Consider the following 16,074-nt stretch of genomic DNA (forward strand, 5'->3'; position numbering starts at 1 on the left):
TGTTAATCCATGATTTTAACCTAAGCGTAACCTTTTATTTTAAAGGTTTTCGACAATTTAGTTCTTCTAGTTTTTATCTTTCAACCATTTTGCTAGTCTTTCTCTTTGCAAACCTACGTAAAAAGGGAGGCAGATCACAGATGCAAATAATGTGGTATTTTGTAACTTGAGTCTTGAAATGTTCTGTAGTGTTAAGCAAAGATTACTCTTGCTTGATACTAAATAAACTTTTGAAAGAAAAATCAGTGTGTGTGAGAGTATGCATTATTTATTTAAAAACCTTCATAAATAGTAGTAACCAGGGAGGGAGTGATTTTTAACAACGATCAATATTAAATTGCTCCTACTAAAACACTGTACAACTACTTGCTTTTTTAATAAAATGGTATAAACCTAAAGGTGCATTTCATTATATTATAGATATATATATATGTAGATATATACATATATTTATTCACCTATACACAATATAGACTTAAAGGCTTTTAAAGGAGTTATCCAAATGGTATCGATCTACTGGATTTCCACATTTTTTAAAAAAACAAATTATTGGTTTAAAATAGTTAATGCTTTTTCTGAAACAAAAAAAAAATTAAAAAAACAAAACACCTGTGATTTAGTTTTCATCTTGTTGAGCATTTCTTCACTTAGTGCAACTTCGGAATTTTTGTTTGTTTTTTGAGAATTTTGGTACCTTAATGACCACCTCACTCCGTGCTGGAAGCAATAAACACAAAGCTTTTAAAGACTTTCTGACTTGACTAATTGAGGTCGCTTTCGTCAGAGGCAGAGGATGTGTAACCCTTAAAACGGTCTTCATTTGCAAAGGTAAATAAATCAAATAAGATTTTAATCTCACTTAATTTATCTTAATATAACCAATAAAAGCAGGGAAGGGTACAAATTAGCAAGTTCTATTTTAGATTATAGAAAAGGGAGGCTTTAAGATCACCACCTAAAATTTCATATTAAAAAGCTTAATTTGTTCTAGTCATCTAAAAAGCCTTAGTTCGGTCAGTTTAATTGGAGGAAATTATTCCCTATTAAACAAATGTAAAACCTCATAACTAGTAACTTGTAATCCTAGAATTTATGGACAACTAATGTAACTAAGAACTTAAAACATTACAAATGTGTGTTTTTCCCCCCTAAAGCTTTTTCGTAATTGTTGGTTTGATGTCTTTTAATAATGATAACTATGAACTGCTACCTATTTTAGATTTTAGAATTGTGGGGTGTTTTAGTTAGTAAAAAGAAATCTTTTCTCTTGTCAGGAAACACTGAATGCCAGGGGAAGCCAAGAAGATTAAAAACATGTTTCTGTTGACGCATTGGTAGGTACCTGTGCTTATTTTTAAACTTGATTAATGGTATGCTGGGGGAAAATATCTATTAACTAGTAAACAGCATTCCAATCTGTTTTGCATCTTTATGCACCCTTACAATGGAAATGAAATAAGCCTACATACCAAATTCTGTTATTCAGGGCTCGGGTGAGATAGTGCATTGGTATCCTGTTTTCAGATAACACGCCAACCTGTCATTCTTCACCTGAGTCTATTGTAAGCCATGGTTTGGGAAGGAATGGCAAACGAAAATAGCACATGACATTTTAGAGCTGGTTTGCAAACCATCATTACAGCGATTGCTCCGCCTCCAAAATTTGTGCAAGTGGGAACTGAATTTGTGAAGTTGTCTGTACAGACGGAACTGTTTTTTATTTGTGTGTACACTTGTTTTATGGTTTGTAGCTGTTTTTTATCTTTCATTGTTCCAATCCACTCTGCGGCCTTTGGGGGAAGGGAGGGTAAGAAAGCCAACGAAGTGTGTGATTTGATGCCTGGTGTGGGGCAAGTAATGGCCTGAGTCAGCCAAAATGGAGTTTCCAGGCACCGCCGATCCACTGCTCAGCAGTGACTGCATAGCCCTGTGCAAGGCAGAACCATCAGCTGGTTGTTGGGTCTTGTCCAGGCTCCTGCAATGCACCCTGCAAGATAAGGTAAAGGGACCCCTTACCGTTAAGTCCAGTCACAGACGACTGTGGGGTTGTGGCGCTCATCTCGCTTCCTTGGCCGAGGGAGCCGGCGTACAACTTCTGGGTCATGTGGCCAGCATGACTAAGCCGCTTCTGGCGAACCAGAGCAGCGCACGGAAACGCCGTTTACCTTCCCGCTGGGGCGGTACCTATTTATCTACTTGCACTTTGATGTGCTTTCGAACTGCTAGGTTGGCAGGAGCTGGGACTGAGCAACGGGGGCTCACCCCGTCACAGGGATTCAAACCGCTGACCTTCTGTTCGGCAAGTCCTAGGCTCTGTGGTTGTTTCCCCCCCCAAAAGATATTTATTAAAGTTTTTAAGATATAACAATGAAAATGAAAAATAAAAAACAAAATACAACATAAAAACAGTTAAAAAACAAATAATTTTCCATAACATATCTTTCTTACGCTTATTTCCCCAGACCTCCTCATACCTCCCTTCTTTGTATTCCACTTCAATTTGTTAGTTCAGCAAATCCTTACCATTAAGCTTTTACCCATTTGTAAACCGTTTTTTCATATCTCCTAAAGCATTACAGCTGGGAACCCCTTAGTTTCTATCCAACATCCTTCTAACATTCATTAATTTTACAATATTTCTGTAAATAGTCTTTAAATTTCTTCCAGTCTTCTTTTACCAACTCTTCTCCCTGGTCTCGGATTCTGCCAGTCATTTCTGCCAATTCCATGTAGTCGATCACCTTCATCTGCCATTCTTCCAGAGTGGGTGTCCTAGGCTCTGTGGTTTAACCCAGTGTTTTTCAACCACTGTTCCGCGGCATACTAGTGCGCCGCGAGATGTTGCCTGGTGTGCCGTGGGAAAAATTGAAAAATTTGAAAGATTTTTTTTTAATAAAAAAAAGTCAAATTTTCGCCCACTAGGCGGGCGCCGGACTGTGTCCACCCTATTTTCCATCCATCCTGGGTGGGGATCAGAGCGGATGGGATCGGATGAGAGCGGACAGGCAGTCCGCTCTCATCCGATTCCCCATAGAGAGCAGTGGGGCTCTGACATCTCTCTCTCCGCACACCGTGGTGGTGTGCCTCATGATTTTTTTCATTAAACAAGTGTGCCTTTGCCCAAAAAAGGTTGAAAAACACTGGTTTAACCCACAGCGCCACCCTGCAAGATAGCACTCTGCAAAAAAAGGTACCTTCCAGTGTGTCAAACTTGGCCCCCAACAGTTAGGGGAGATAACAGTCTGGCTCACTGGCCAGACAAATTTGCCCACCCCTGTTTTGGGCAGTCCACCTAGCCAAGCACACTTGGTAGAAATGCACTCATCTCATTCCATAAAAGAAGGTTGCTGTTAACCAGCTAGCCAGGCCATCTAACGACCTGTTTTCACATCCTATCTCTGTGTTTGTGCTGTGCTTTAAAAATTTACGCACCAAGGAAAGCTTAGTCTGTGGCTTCTATCAATTCTGCTACCTCTTCCTTTTACGTATGCCGTTTCTTCCTTGGGTATCTGCAGGGAAGGAACTATTAATTAATTTATTTCCTGTCCTTCATCCTAGAGTTGGGTTACAACCTTAAAGCGCGCTATTAAAAGAACAGTTCAAAACAAATAATAATAATAATAATAATAATAATAATAATAATAATAATAATAATGGGTCCCGACTTCTTTCTCTGGAAGCTGTAGGTGAAAGGCAGTGTTACCATTGACACTTTGGAGAGACAGCTGCAGTGCTAACCACTGCTAGTGCATTTTGAACAGCCAATATATGTGGTGTTTGCCAAACACCCTGGATTGGTGTTAGTCTAATAGTCAAAGCAGGGACATGGGTGGTGCTGTGGTCTAAACCACAGAGCCTAGGGCTTGCCGATCGGAAGGTTGGCGGTTCGAATCCCCGCGACGGGGTGAGTTCCTGTTGCTCAGTCCCAGCTCCTGCCAACCTAGCAGTTCGAAAGCACGTCAAAGTGCAAGTAGATAGATAGGTACCGCTTCAGCAGGGAGGTAAACGGCATTTCCGTGCGCTGCTCTGGTTTCGCCAGAAGCGGCTTAGTCATGCTGGCCACATGACCCGGAAAAACTGTCTGCGGACAAAAGTCGGCTCCCCCGTCCAGTAAAGCGAGATGAGCGCCGAAACCCCAGAGTCATCTGCGACTGGACTTAACTGTCAGGGGTCCTTTACCTTTACCTTTTTTAATAGTCAAAGCAGACTAATCCTCAGGGAGCATGGCTGTATGGAAACATCCCAAGAAGCTGAGTCGGGAGAGCACGAAACTCTTGATCTCAGAATTCTGGGTTCGAGCCCCATGTTGGGTGAAATATTCCATCATTGCAGGGGGTTTGGGCTGGATGGCCCTTGTGGTCCCTTCCAAATCTACAATTCTACGATTCTACGCCAAGGTTCAGATCTCACTTGGGAGACTCTTGTGGGTCCTTTGAATAAGAATGGATGAGCCCATGCATGCCTACTTTCCTTATTGCAATAGAACCTGTGAACTGTCTCTGTTTCTGTTCGAGAATCATAGAATTGTAGTATCTAGTCCAACCCCCTGCAATGCAGGAATCTCAGCTAGATCATACATGACAGATGGCTATCCCACCCTCTGCTTAAAAACCTCTAGGAAGGGAGAGTCCTCCTCTTCGGGGAGTCTGTTCCACTGTTGAACAGCTCTTACTGTCAGACAGTTCTTGATGATGTTTAGTCAGAATGTCCTTTCTTGTAACCAGAAGCCATTGGTCTCCGGAGCCTCTGGAACAGGGGACAACAAGTTTGCTTCTTCTTCCTCGTGACAGCCCTATAGATATTTAAAGAAGAAGCAAAATGATAAGACAACTTGGCATTTGGTGTTTCACCTGGGATGGCTGTTTGCACATGAAAGCCATCACTTGAGGTTGAAGACATGAAATAATGCAAGCATGTGATAACTTGGCCTAAATTCACCCCCATAACCTTAAAAATGCTGGCAGTCACTTGAACCAGACATTGCTCCCCAACCTAAGGAAAAAAAATTAGTCTTGCAGGGTTTGATCTGTTTCTGAATCCTTAACTGTGTGGAAGATTAACATATAAGCAAACTTTAAATATAAGCAAGCTCTCTTGTGGGGAAAAGTCTAGCATTAAAGAAAGCAGGTTTCTTTTCCTTCTTCCTTGAAAAAGATTTTTTGTGTATTTGTGCACCCCAAACAAGATCTTACAGCATCACTTGTGATGGAAACAGTCCGAAGATCAGACTCAATGTTCAGTAAATCTCCAGTTCCTCAAAACAGGAATATAGCAACTCTTCGAGACCTAAGAGTTTGAAAGGAGCATGTGAAAAAAAATACTCTGTTTTGGCACAACAGAAAGCCAATTCAGGTCTAAGTTTAATGCTCCAGGATTTTGTTCAGTCAACACATAATCACTAGAGCACAATAATTGCCTTGCCTGCCCTGATTCAAGTCCAGCATCCTATTTTCTAGTAACAACAAACCTCTAGAAGAATTATGGGCTGTTCTGTGGCCCTCCAGATGTTGCTAGCGTGAATCTCCCATCATCCATTGGTGATGCTGGGACTTGGGGCTGATGGGAGCTGGAGTTTAGCAACATCTGGAGATGCTCAGGTTTTTATCCGACCAGTTACAGGTTCCCAAGCTGGCCTGATCATTGCAGTCTTTCCCCCAAAGCCTGGCTCGCATGGGATTGGTAAACCTGTTCCTGGGCTGCACCACATCCCACAACCTCAGTAAGAACTGGGTCTTTAATTCCCTGGTGTCTGTGTCTCAAAGGAATTAACACTGCTTCTTGAACATTAAGATTTGCTTTTCCCAAGCTCACTCTGACACTTTCTGTGCACAGAATGATGTCTCACTGCAAGTAGAAAACTTGTACATATCAAACCCCGCTGAGCTTTCTTCCTGAGCTGCTAGACCTTTGTTTTTCTTACGTGTCCAGTGAATTGGTTTACGGAAGGAGAAATGTCACCTTCCACCTGCAACCCAGAGTGAAAGGTTCCCCTCTGCTGTTTCATCCTGTTGCATATGCAGGTCAGGCCTGAGCTGATGGCTGTTAAACACCTCTCTGTAGCATTTGTAGATTTTGCATTCCCTGATTTATGCCACAGCTGAATGTACGACAGCTGCAGCAAAGATAGGCCTGTCTGTGGGATATCGCTGCTAGTTTTCATCTCCCAAGCGGGGTGTGAAAACGGTGTGTTGTTCTTCTCGAAATTTATCTTTAGCCTGCCCTTTGCGATTGGTCATCTCTGCTTCACAGGACACCCACTCACTTGTTTTGTTCTCGGATATAAAAGGTTTCCCCGCATAAATCAGTAACATTTCTAATTGGTGCTTTCCACCACCTGCAACGTGAGCGTCCCCAGAGCGTCCCCAATAATTATTGGTTCCAAGAATATATACATATGTGTGTCTTTTGTTCTGCTGTTTTCCAGGGACTTTGCACGCTCTTACGGACAGATTCGAAACACCCCCCCCCCTCACCGACGTGCCTCAGAAACAATAGCCAGCAGCTCTTTGAAACTCCACTTTGACTTCCTTTTTATGCTACCTGCTGTACCCTAGACTTGACAAGATGTATAGTTTTTCAGACCTCAGTTTTAACTCTATAATAATGTTTATTCATTTACCGCTGTAACCTTGTGAAGACATTAATAAAAGATTTTTTCCCGTTTCATTGTCCCGAACAAAGAAATATTGATTCTTTATATAAGCTTGGGGGAGTCTCTTTCAAACTAGCCCATTACTAAAAAGGGCTTATCAGCTGTGTGTGTGTTCACGCAGCAGCAGCTGCTAAGACAAGTAAACCAAAGAATGTTGCAGAAACACTTGTCTAAATGTAAACATACATGCCCAGAGCACAAGCTGGCTAAGGGAGAAGGATTTTGGAATGGGAGGGGGAGCCCTGATTTCCTTGCAGCCAGGCGACCTAAAATTCTTCTGATTTCCGCATTATGCATGCAAAATGTGCCCGACATATGAGTGCATGCAGCCCCCTGCAAAACATAAGCACATGACAGTTCCTAACTCAAGGTGAGCAGTTTGCGAGAAGTCTCTGCCACACGCTAAGCCTGCATAACTGCAATTCACCAGCATAGGCTTTCTTCCTGCTCTCCCATTCAGTGGCAGACCTCACTCACGCTGTAACGTGCATTACTCTTCCTGCAAGCTGTCATCTCCCTTTGCCAAACTCCTCTGCTAATCTTCTTCCTTCTCGTTCCAACCTCTCTCCACATCGGCAAAGTTGCCTAGTTTCACTGTGGCTCCTCCACTGCCCATTCCGCTTTTTATTCTCTGAAGCCAGTTCCGATACAATGGTACCTCAGGTTAAGAGCTTAATTTGTTCCAGAGGTCCGTTCTTAACCTGAAACTGTTCTTAACCTGAAGCACCACTTTAGCTAATGGGGCCTCCTCCTGCTGCTGTGCCGCCGGAGCACGATTTCTGTTCTCATCTTGAAGCAAAGTTCTTAACCCGAGGTACTATTTCTGGGTTAGCGGAGTCTGTAACCTGAAGCGTCTGTAACCTGAAGCGTATGTAACCCAAGGTACCACTGTATTTCTCTTCCCCATAATGCAGACCTTCTCGGCAGGCCCTTTGCCATCTTTGGCACAGCAGACAACATGTCAGCGTTAATTTCCTAAATCTGAAAAGCTGAAGGGTGTTTTGCAACTTCTACACAACATACTATTCATAGTTGGATTCCAGGGGTGCAGAGTAGACTTTGCAACAGTCTTCCTTTCTGCATCAGATTCTTGAGCGATTTACCCCTTTTACTTTTGAGTCAGCCACACCGCCACCCTTCTGCCCTCCATGTTGTAAAGGGGGGACACACACACACCCCAATCCACTTGTTTGTTCTAAGCTACTTCAGGGCAGCCAGAACGAAAGCACGGTGGCGTAGCAGAGAGTGATAATTATTTGACACCGTTAATCCAGTCGGTGCAAGCAATCTTGAGGATTTTCCAGCCCTCAGGAGCAGCTTTCTGGAGAAGACGCTGCAGCAGGAAGAAGAAAGTATGGGAACTGTCCATGCCTCTTGCTGATTTTAGCATCTCATTCATCGCAGGGGTGATATTTCCAGTTTCAGAATCGTGTCTCCAGGTGTAGCTTTGCATTGGTGTTTTGAAGCTAGGCCTAAGTGTTCTTAACTTGAATTGGATGCACATTACCCTACTATTTGCCCTTCTTCACTTTTTTGAATGACCTCTCCAGCGTTTGAATTTTAAATTGTAAGCTCCTTGGGGCAGATACATTCCCCCCCCCCCATTGCTCTAAATAGTGTGCACCTTGATGGTACAATTTAAACAATAATAACTAGGCCTGTAACATTTAATTGATTTCTTTAAAAAAAGGGAGGGGGGAATCACCCAACAGGTTCCTTGATTAATCAGGCTGCAACACGCATGTATTTTTAATGCAAGCAGTTATTAAAAGAGTCCTTTACTCTTTTCTCACATAGAAGGGGGAAACACACCTCCTATAATGTGTCGGCTGCAACACGCACATGCATCATCCAGACGCGAAAAATAATTAGAATGATTATTTTAATCATGCAAATGTATGCACTTGGGTGACAGCCCTAATGATTGGAACCTCCTAGCGGCTCACAAATCTCAAGTTTTAAGAACCACTTTAGATGTTAGTCTGTGGTTAGTGCTGAAAAGTCTTTCCTCATACGGGGAATCAGTGTAATGGGTATGTTTTAGCAGCACAGTCTACTCAAAAGTAAGTCCCGTTGAGTTCAGTGGAGCTTATGCCCCAGGTAAACACACAGGATTGGAGCCCCACATCTCCTGTGAGGACCATTCTAAGGTCATAGACCAGGCAGGAAGGACCTGTAGTTCTCCAGGTCTTGTTAGGAAACCAATTTCCATCAGCCCAAACTGCATGTCCAATGATCAGAGGTGATGGAGGTTGGAGACAGCAGCAACATCTGACAGGCCATAGGTTCCCTGGGCCAATCATACACCAGCACCAATAGAGCTTTGACCCGTGCAGTATTGGTGGTTGACGGTTCCACGTTTAGACCACAACTGGACCTACGTCAGTAGCTTTTAAACTATGTGGGAGGCAAAGCTTAAGGCAGCCCTAATTCTCTGAAGGAATATAAGCTGATTTGCTGCAGCACTTCAATATACACAAAGCAGTTCCAGGCAGTACAAAATGATTGTATTTATAGCAGCCGTGCGCACGTGTGAAGTGTGAACAGACACACATCCTTAGCACAGCCAAATCGATGCACAAGGGAGCCAATAAACATGAGTGTTTAAGCCTGTATGCCTTCATTTACACCAGGCATGGCCAAACTTGGCCCTCCAGATGTTTTGGGACTACAACTCCCATCATCCCTAGCTAACAGGACCCGTGGTCAGGGAGGATGTGAATTGTCCCAAAACATCTGGAGGGCCAAGTTTGGCCATGCCTGATTTACGCTGTTTGCTGTTGGTCCCCCACAGTTTCCCAAAGGCAATCACAATTGCAGTGTACACCTCTTTGAATGTAACAAGCAATTAGGTGGGCAAGAATGTAAGGGATAGGTTTTCTCTGACACCAGTAAAAAATGCACATGCTCTTTTTTCATATGTACAATGTTTGGGGGAAAGGTTACAGCAACTTATTGGCAGGCTATTAACCAAAGAAGTTAAATAAAGCCTACGTGTTCAATGACTGTGTAAGGTAAAGGTAAAGCTACCCCTGACCATTAGGTCCAGTCAGGGCTCTATAGGCCGAGGGAGCCGGCGTTTGTCCACAGACAGCTTCTGGGTCATGTGGGCCAGCATGGCGAACCAGAGCAGCGCACGGAAACGCCGTTTACCTTCCCACCAGAGTGGTACCTATTTATCTACTTGCACTTGACCTGCTTTTGAACTGCTAGGTGGGCAGGAGCAGGGACCGAGCAACAGGAGCTCACCCCGTCGCGGGGATTCGAACCGCTGACCTTCTGATCGGCAAGCCCTAGGCTCTGTGGTTTAGACCACAGCACCACCAACGTCCCTGTGAGTGACTGTGTACCAGACCACAAAATATGTACACCTTTGGTTTTTCTAGAATGGCAATCAGGAGAAGGCAAGGCTCAGGAGTAAGCTCTACACAAATCCAGAGCGGAGTCCCTAAGGCAGTTGGATGGCACCTTGCACATTTTCTTCCAGCAACTTTTGCAGCCAAGCTGGTGCAAAATGCATTGCTCTGATTTCCTTTGGACCACATCAGCAAGGCAAAGAGGAGGGTCTTGTCATCTGGGCAGCCCAGGGCCTCCAGACACATTGCCCTGGCTTGCGCCCCTGAGAAGGTCTCTTCGGTGCAGCCTTTTATATTTTTATTGGTGGGCAAGCTGGAAAGATTTGTGCTGCCCCTTCTCCACCGTTCAGCAAAGCATGCCTAGCAGTTTGTTCTCTGCTATCCACCCCAAAGTAGAAAATGCAAAGTGAGAAAAGGACCCTGGGGAGAACAGATCAGAAATAGTTTTTTTCCTTTAAAGCACTGTTAAGGAATTTGTTAAACTGAAATAACTTGTGTCTGCAAGCGCGGCCCTATAGAGATCTATGGAGGCACTGTGTTCAGAAATAAGTCCGGCTGTCTCTTATTATCACCACTGGATTCGTGATACTCTGGAAGAAAGAAGTTCTTAAAAGGCAGCTTGTCAGGCCTGAGGATCTTGTCCTCAGCTGGGCCTCCCAAGTGCCTACAGTGAGGCTAGTTAAGGAACTCGAGCCATTCTTCCTTTGGGCAAATGCTTCTAATCTGGCTCAGAGAGGATTATAGAACCCTTGCCTCCTAAAGCTATTAGTCCCTGATGGTGCAGTCTGATGTCAAAAAAGACCAGGAGTTTTCTTTGGGTCCAGTGTAAGTTGGCCTGAAAAAGTAGGCTTGCTCTGGTTGTAACTAAGGATGGATAGATCTTTTTATTTCAGTTTCTCACGGTTCCTTATTTTTCAAGTCATAGAATGGTGGAGTTGGTTTGTCAAAGCATCAATTTGCAATTTATATTTTTTAAAGAAAGTCGTTATGAAAACCCACCAACATTTTAGTGCATGTTTCTTTTAATATACTCATTTTTAGTTTTGCCTATTATGTACGTATTTTTGCAAGCAGTTTCCCCTAATATAATGCATGTTTACTGTTGTTTTCACTAGTATGTGCATTTTAATGCTCCATCTTTATTTTTAATGCACTTTTATTTTTTTAAAAATTACACTGAAAAATTGAGAAAAGTGTGACTTTTGAAGGATCACTATTTGCATATATTTTCAGAAAGAATGAATTAGGCGGGATCGCATTAAAATGCACACTGAACCAAATTTCTAATCCATCCCATAGTAACTGCACTCAGCAGCAACAATTTTCTCAATCTATCTATACAAATGAAGCCAAGTTTCAGCGATCTGCCCAAATCTATAGGAGCTCCCATCCTATGGAATTTAAATGTGAGGCTTTGCATAAATTTGACACGTGGTTAGTGTCTGGTAAGAAGCATACAGTGAGTTGATAGGAAGAGTGCTTGGAAAACCATAGTATGGGGACATGACACTGGGACAGCTCAGTTTGTAGAGCATCAGACTCTATCAGAATCTCTGGGCTGTGGGTTTGAGTCCCACGTTCCACAATAGCTTCCCTCATTTCAGGTGGTTGAACTAGAGGTAAGGGATCCCTGGACAGTTAAATCCAGTCAAAGGTGACTATGGAGTTGCGGTGCTCATCTCGCTTTCAGGCCAAGGGAGCCGGCGTTTGTTCACAGCTAGCTTTCTGGGTCATGTGGCCAGCAGGACTAAACCGCTTCTGGTGCAACGGAACACTGTGACAGAAACCAGAGCGCATGGAAACACCGTTTACCTTCCCACCGCAGTGGTACCGATTTATCTACTTGCACTGGTGTGCTTTCGAACTGCTAGGTTGGCAGGAGCTGGGACAGAGCAACGGGAGCTCACCCCGTCAAGTGGATTCGAACCGCTGACCTTCTGATCGGCAAGCCTAAAAGGCTTAGTGGTTTAGACCACAGCACCACCCGTGTCCCTAGAACTAGATGATCCTGATGGTCGCTTCCAACTCTACGATTCGATGACTCTGTGACTGATAGACAAGAAGGAGGGAAGATGCTACAGGGCAGGTTACAAAGCAACCTCCATTCTTATCCTTCCCCCACTTTAGCCTTGGAGCCATTTGCAGACTGCCCAAATGCATTTCTACTGCCTTAAGGGATAGACTTTCTTGGGGAAGCGCTGTAGCTCAGTCGTAGACTTGCACGCAGATGGTCTCAGGTTCAATCCCTGGTGTCTCCAGTTGGTTGTAGTAGTAGTAGTAGTAGTAGTAGTAGTAGTAGTAGTAATTTATTATTTGTACACTGCCCATCTGTGCTGCCCCAGCCACTCTGGGTGGCTTCCAACAAAGATTAAAAATACATTAAAATGTCACACATTAAAAACTTCCCTGAACAGGGCTGCCTTCAGATGTCTTCTAAAAGTCTGGTAGTTGTTTTTCTCTTTGACATCTGGTGGGAGGGCGTTCCACAGGGCGGGCACCACTACCAAGAAGGCCCTCTGCCTGGTTCCCTGTAGCTTTGCTTCTTGCAGTGAGGGAACCACCAGAAGGCCTTCGGCGTTGGACCTCAGGACTGGGAAAGACTTAGATCGTGGAGTGCCACTGTCAATCAGTGTAGACAGTGTTGAGCTAGATGGACCAATGGCCTGACCTGGCATAAGGCAAGTTCTTATGGACTGCCCTAGGTTTCTTCTATCCCTCCTTCAACATGGATTGTTGGCCTCTCCCACTGCCTAGAATCCCAGCCATATCTCAGTGGCAGACCATCTGCTCTGCATGCCAAAGTTCCCCGGTTCAAGCCCTGTCATCTCCCAAGGATTGCTGGGAATGTCCCCTTTCTGAAACCCTGGAAAGCTCCTTCTGATCAATGTGGACAATCCTGAACTTAGAACCTCCAATAGTCTGACAGTATAAGGCTGCTTTCTATGCACCACCCTTGTTTGTTTAAAAGAGAGGAAGCCACCACTGAAAACTGCAGGATGAATTTCATGGTTTTGTACCAGGCTCTGTGTGCAATTCCATATAGCGTTTCCCATACTGAACAACTAGGTCTTAAGTACAGAATGAATGAATAAGCCTTTGAATTAAATTAAAACTTAACCAAAAAAAATAAAAACCACTTAATCTTCCAAGTGTTTTAATGATGAGGCATCTGGGTTCCGGCTTGTTTTGAGGCAGATTTATCAAAGCCAATTATAGTTCTTTTTAGAACTTACAAAGGAGCACGGGAGATCAGGCTCAAATTAAAAAGAAGTGTATCTTTGTTGTTCTCCCCCAAATCCCTTTCAAAACTGTTCTTTGCTTTCATGTTTTCAAAGGTTGCCATTCACTCATGCCCACAATCTCAAAGTCTTTAACCAACGGTGGGGAAGGCATTTGCAAAAATCACAGGTTAGTTACTCCCTTCTTGTCCTGTCACACATGCAGATGAGTCAAAACATAAAACTCACTTGCTTTTCCAAGCAATGGAATCGCTTATTATTAAAAGTTCCATAAAAATATCCTGTGATTTGTATTGATTCCCTGGTTCTCTGAAAAGCAGACTTGGAGACTTTTGGAGTGAGTTTGTTTACTTTATTTACTTCCAATATTTATTGGTTGCTTTTGACCGTCAATGATCACAAGGCAGATTCCAGGGCAATCAATAATGCAAGGCATCAGTCAAATAATATGGTGTTTAAAACAATAAAAGCTAAAGTTAATAACATAAAACAGCCCTAACAGAACTTACGCAGAATGCCTTCTGAAATAGAAAGACCTTCACTGGGTGCCTGAAATTCAGTGGGGAAAGAGTGCCTGTCTGATCTCAACTGGGAGTCCCACAAAACAGTGCAAATAATTTGGAGAAAAGGCAAGTAAGAGGGGACATGATAGAAATTTCTAAAAATCATGCAAGGCATGGAGAAAGTGGAGAGGGGGAAGTTTTTCTCCCTCTTTCACAACCTCCATAATGGAGAGCCAGTGTGGTGTAGTGGTTAAGAACGGTAAACTCGTTGTGATTCGAGGATCCGCCACCCGCTTAAGGATAACAAAAGACACATGGACGCAGAATATTAGGTTAATGGGCTAAAAAAGGCCACAACTTTATTGATTACAGCATGTGAGAGGTATTGGCTTAGGCATTGGATAAAACAACGGAGCGTGACTCCACCCCCTCAGGAAGGGGTGAGTCTAACAAGGGTTAACCACCAGTAGGAGGAGCCTGTTGATGCAAATACAACTGAAAGCTCCCCTTGATGTCACCAGGGGTCGTGCCATGGCCCTAGCCACCAGCAAGGGCGTCGGACCGGATCCACAACCGCTGGATTCCTTTAACGGAATACCCATAAAGTGAAGGGGTAGGCGATGGCCACATGGCAACAGGGACAGCAAAGCAGGGGCCGGTATGCCCCCTGCTAAAGGCGGGAAATGGCTCCCGCTCACAACTCCTCCCCTCTGGGAGGTGGAGAGGCTTAATCTGGTGAACCGGGTTTGCTTCCCTACTCCTCCACCTGCAGCTGCTGGGTGACCTTGGACTAGTCACACTTCTCTGAAGTCTCTCAGCCTCACTCACCTCACAGAGTGTTTGTTGTGGGGGAGGAAGGGAAAGGAGATTGTTAGCCGCTTTGAGACTCCTTTGGGTAGTGATAAAGCAGGATATCAAATCCAAACTCTTCTCTTCTTCTCCTTCTCCAACGAAGCTGAACGTTGGAAGATCCGGGGCAGATAAAAAGAACGTACTTCTTCAAGTAGTGCAAAGCCATGCTATTAAACTCAGGGGAGGCAGTGATGGCCACCAACTTGGATGGCTTTGAAAGAGAATTAGACAAATTCATGGGTGAGAAGCCGACGGACGGCTATTCACCATAATGGCTATGCTCTGTTCTCCACAGCTGGGGCAGCAATGCTTCTGAAAAGCAGCTGCTGGAAACCACAGGAGGGGAGAGGGCTCTTGAGCTCATGCTCTGCTCCCTGATTTCCCATGGGCATCTGGTTGGCCACAGGATACTGGAACAGATAGTTCATTGGCCTGGTCAAGCAGGGTGTTCTAATGAATGCACGTGGAGGACCACCAGCAAAGACTCCCTTGAAGATCTCAGTGGTTTGGCAGGAGGTCCTTACAGTATCCTGGACCCAAGTTCTTAATGGCCTTGGCCCAGTAACATGTGGCCAGCCTGTGCAAGCTTTTAAGCCCCTTAAAAAGCCAGTGTGGTTAAGAGCGGTAGACTCGTAATCTGGTGAACCGGGTTCGCTTCCCCGCTCCTCCACATGCAGCTGCTGGGTGACCTTGGGCCAGTCACACTTCCTTGAAGTCTCTCAGCCCCACTCACCTCAGAGTGTTTGTTGTGGGGGAGGAAGGGAAAGGAGAATGTTAGCTGCTTTGAGACTCCTTCGGGTAGTGATAAAGCGGGATATCAAATCCAAACTCTTCTTCTTCCTCCTCTTCTTTTAGATACCACAGGCAGGGTGGTTGTGTGTCCTACACTACAAAGGGCAAACCTGTATCTGAAGGGCTGGAGGTGACTGTACCATGTGTCCTTCCTTGAATGTATTGATCCGTTCTCATTAAACATACTTGGCCTTTGTCCAAGACAAATGGGAGACCAGAGACTTTTATTTTAAAAAGAGAGAAATCCATCACTGCCCTGCTTTGGATCCTTTCTAAAAGCAAACAGATTTAAAGTCGGAAGATGGAGAAACCACAAGTGGTACTGAAGCAAATGAGATGTATGGAGTCTCTATTTCCTGTTGGCAACATAATGGAGTCCTATTTAATGGGACCCCTGAGATCGAATTAATGGAGGTAGTCAGATTAGACATTCCGTCCACAAAGCTACTTCCATGTTGAGGTTATTTATAAGAAACCAGCACAACCGTGAGCTCATTAGCTTTCTGTTTTCTTCCTCAGTTTTACTCTTAATACAAAGCGCTCAAAAGCGACAAGCTTATTCCAGAGCGACTGGAGATGGGAAAACCCGAAGGAGCTGAATTTGCAAGGAGGAAATTTCCCTTTCAGCCGAGGCTCCTTTGCCCAATGTCAAACCTCGTCTCTTCATACTTGTGGAAGGA

General features: G+C 44.2%; 1 protein-coding gene across 1 annotated transcript in view; it reads left to right on the plus strand.

Annotated features, from left to right (window-relative positions):
• The window catches only part of KHDRBS3 (KH RNA binding domain containing, signal transduction associated 3), a 110,133-nt gene extending 103,467 nt beyond the window's left edge, over positions 1–6,666 (plus strand). Inside the window, exons 10-11 of the transcript XR_014222849.1 lie at positions 1,275–1,334; positions 6,425–6,666. The gene's annotated coding sequence lies outside the window, so the exon portion shown is untranslated. The remainder of the gene's footprint in view (positions 1–1,274; positions 1,335–6,424) is intronic.
• The last annotated feature ends 9,408 nt before the right edge of the window (positions 6,667–16,074 follow it).

The sequence above is a fragment of the Podarcis vaucheri genome, assembly GCF_965113315.1.
Source record: "Podarcis vaucheri genome assembly, chromosome: 8".
Classification (NCBI taxonomy): domain Eukaryota; kingdom Metazoa; phylum Chordata; class Lepidosauria; order Squamata; family Lacertidae; genus Podarcis; species Podarcis vaucheri.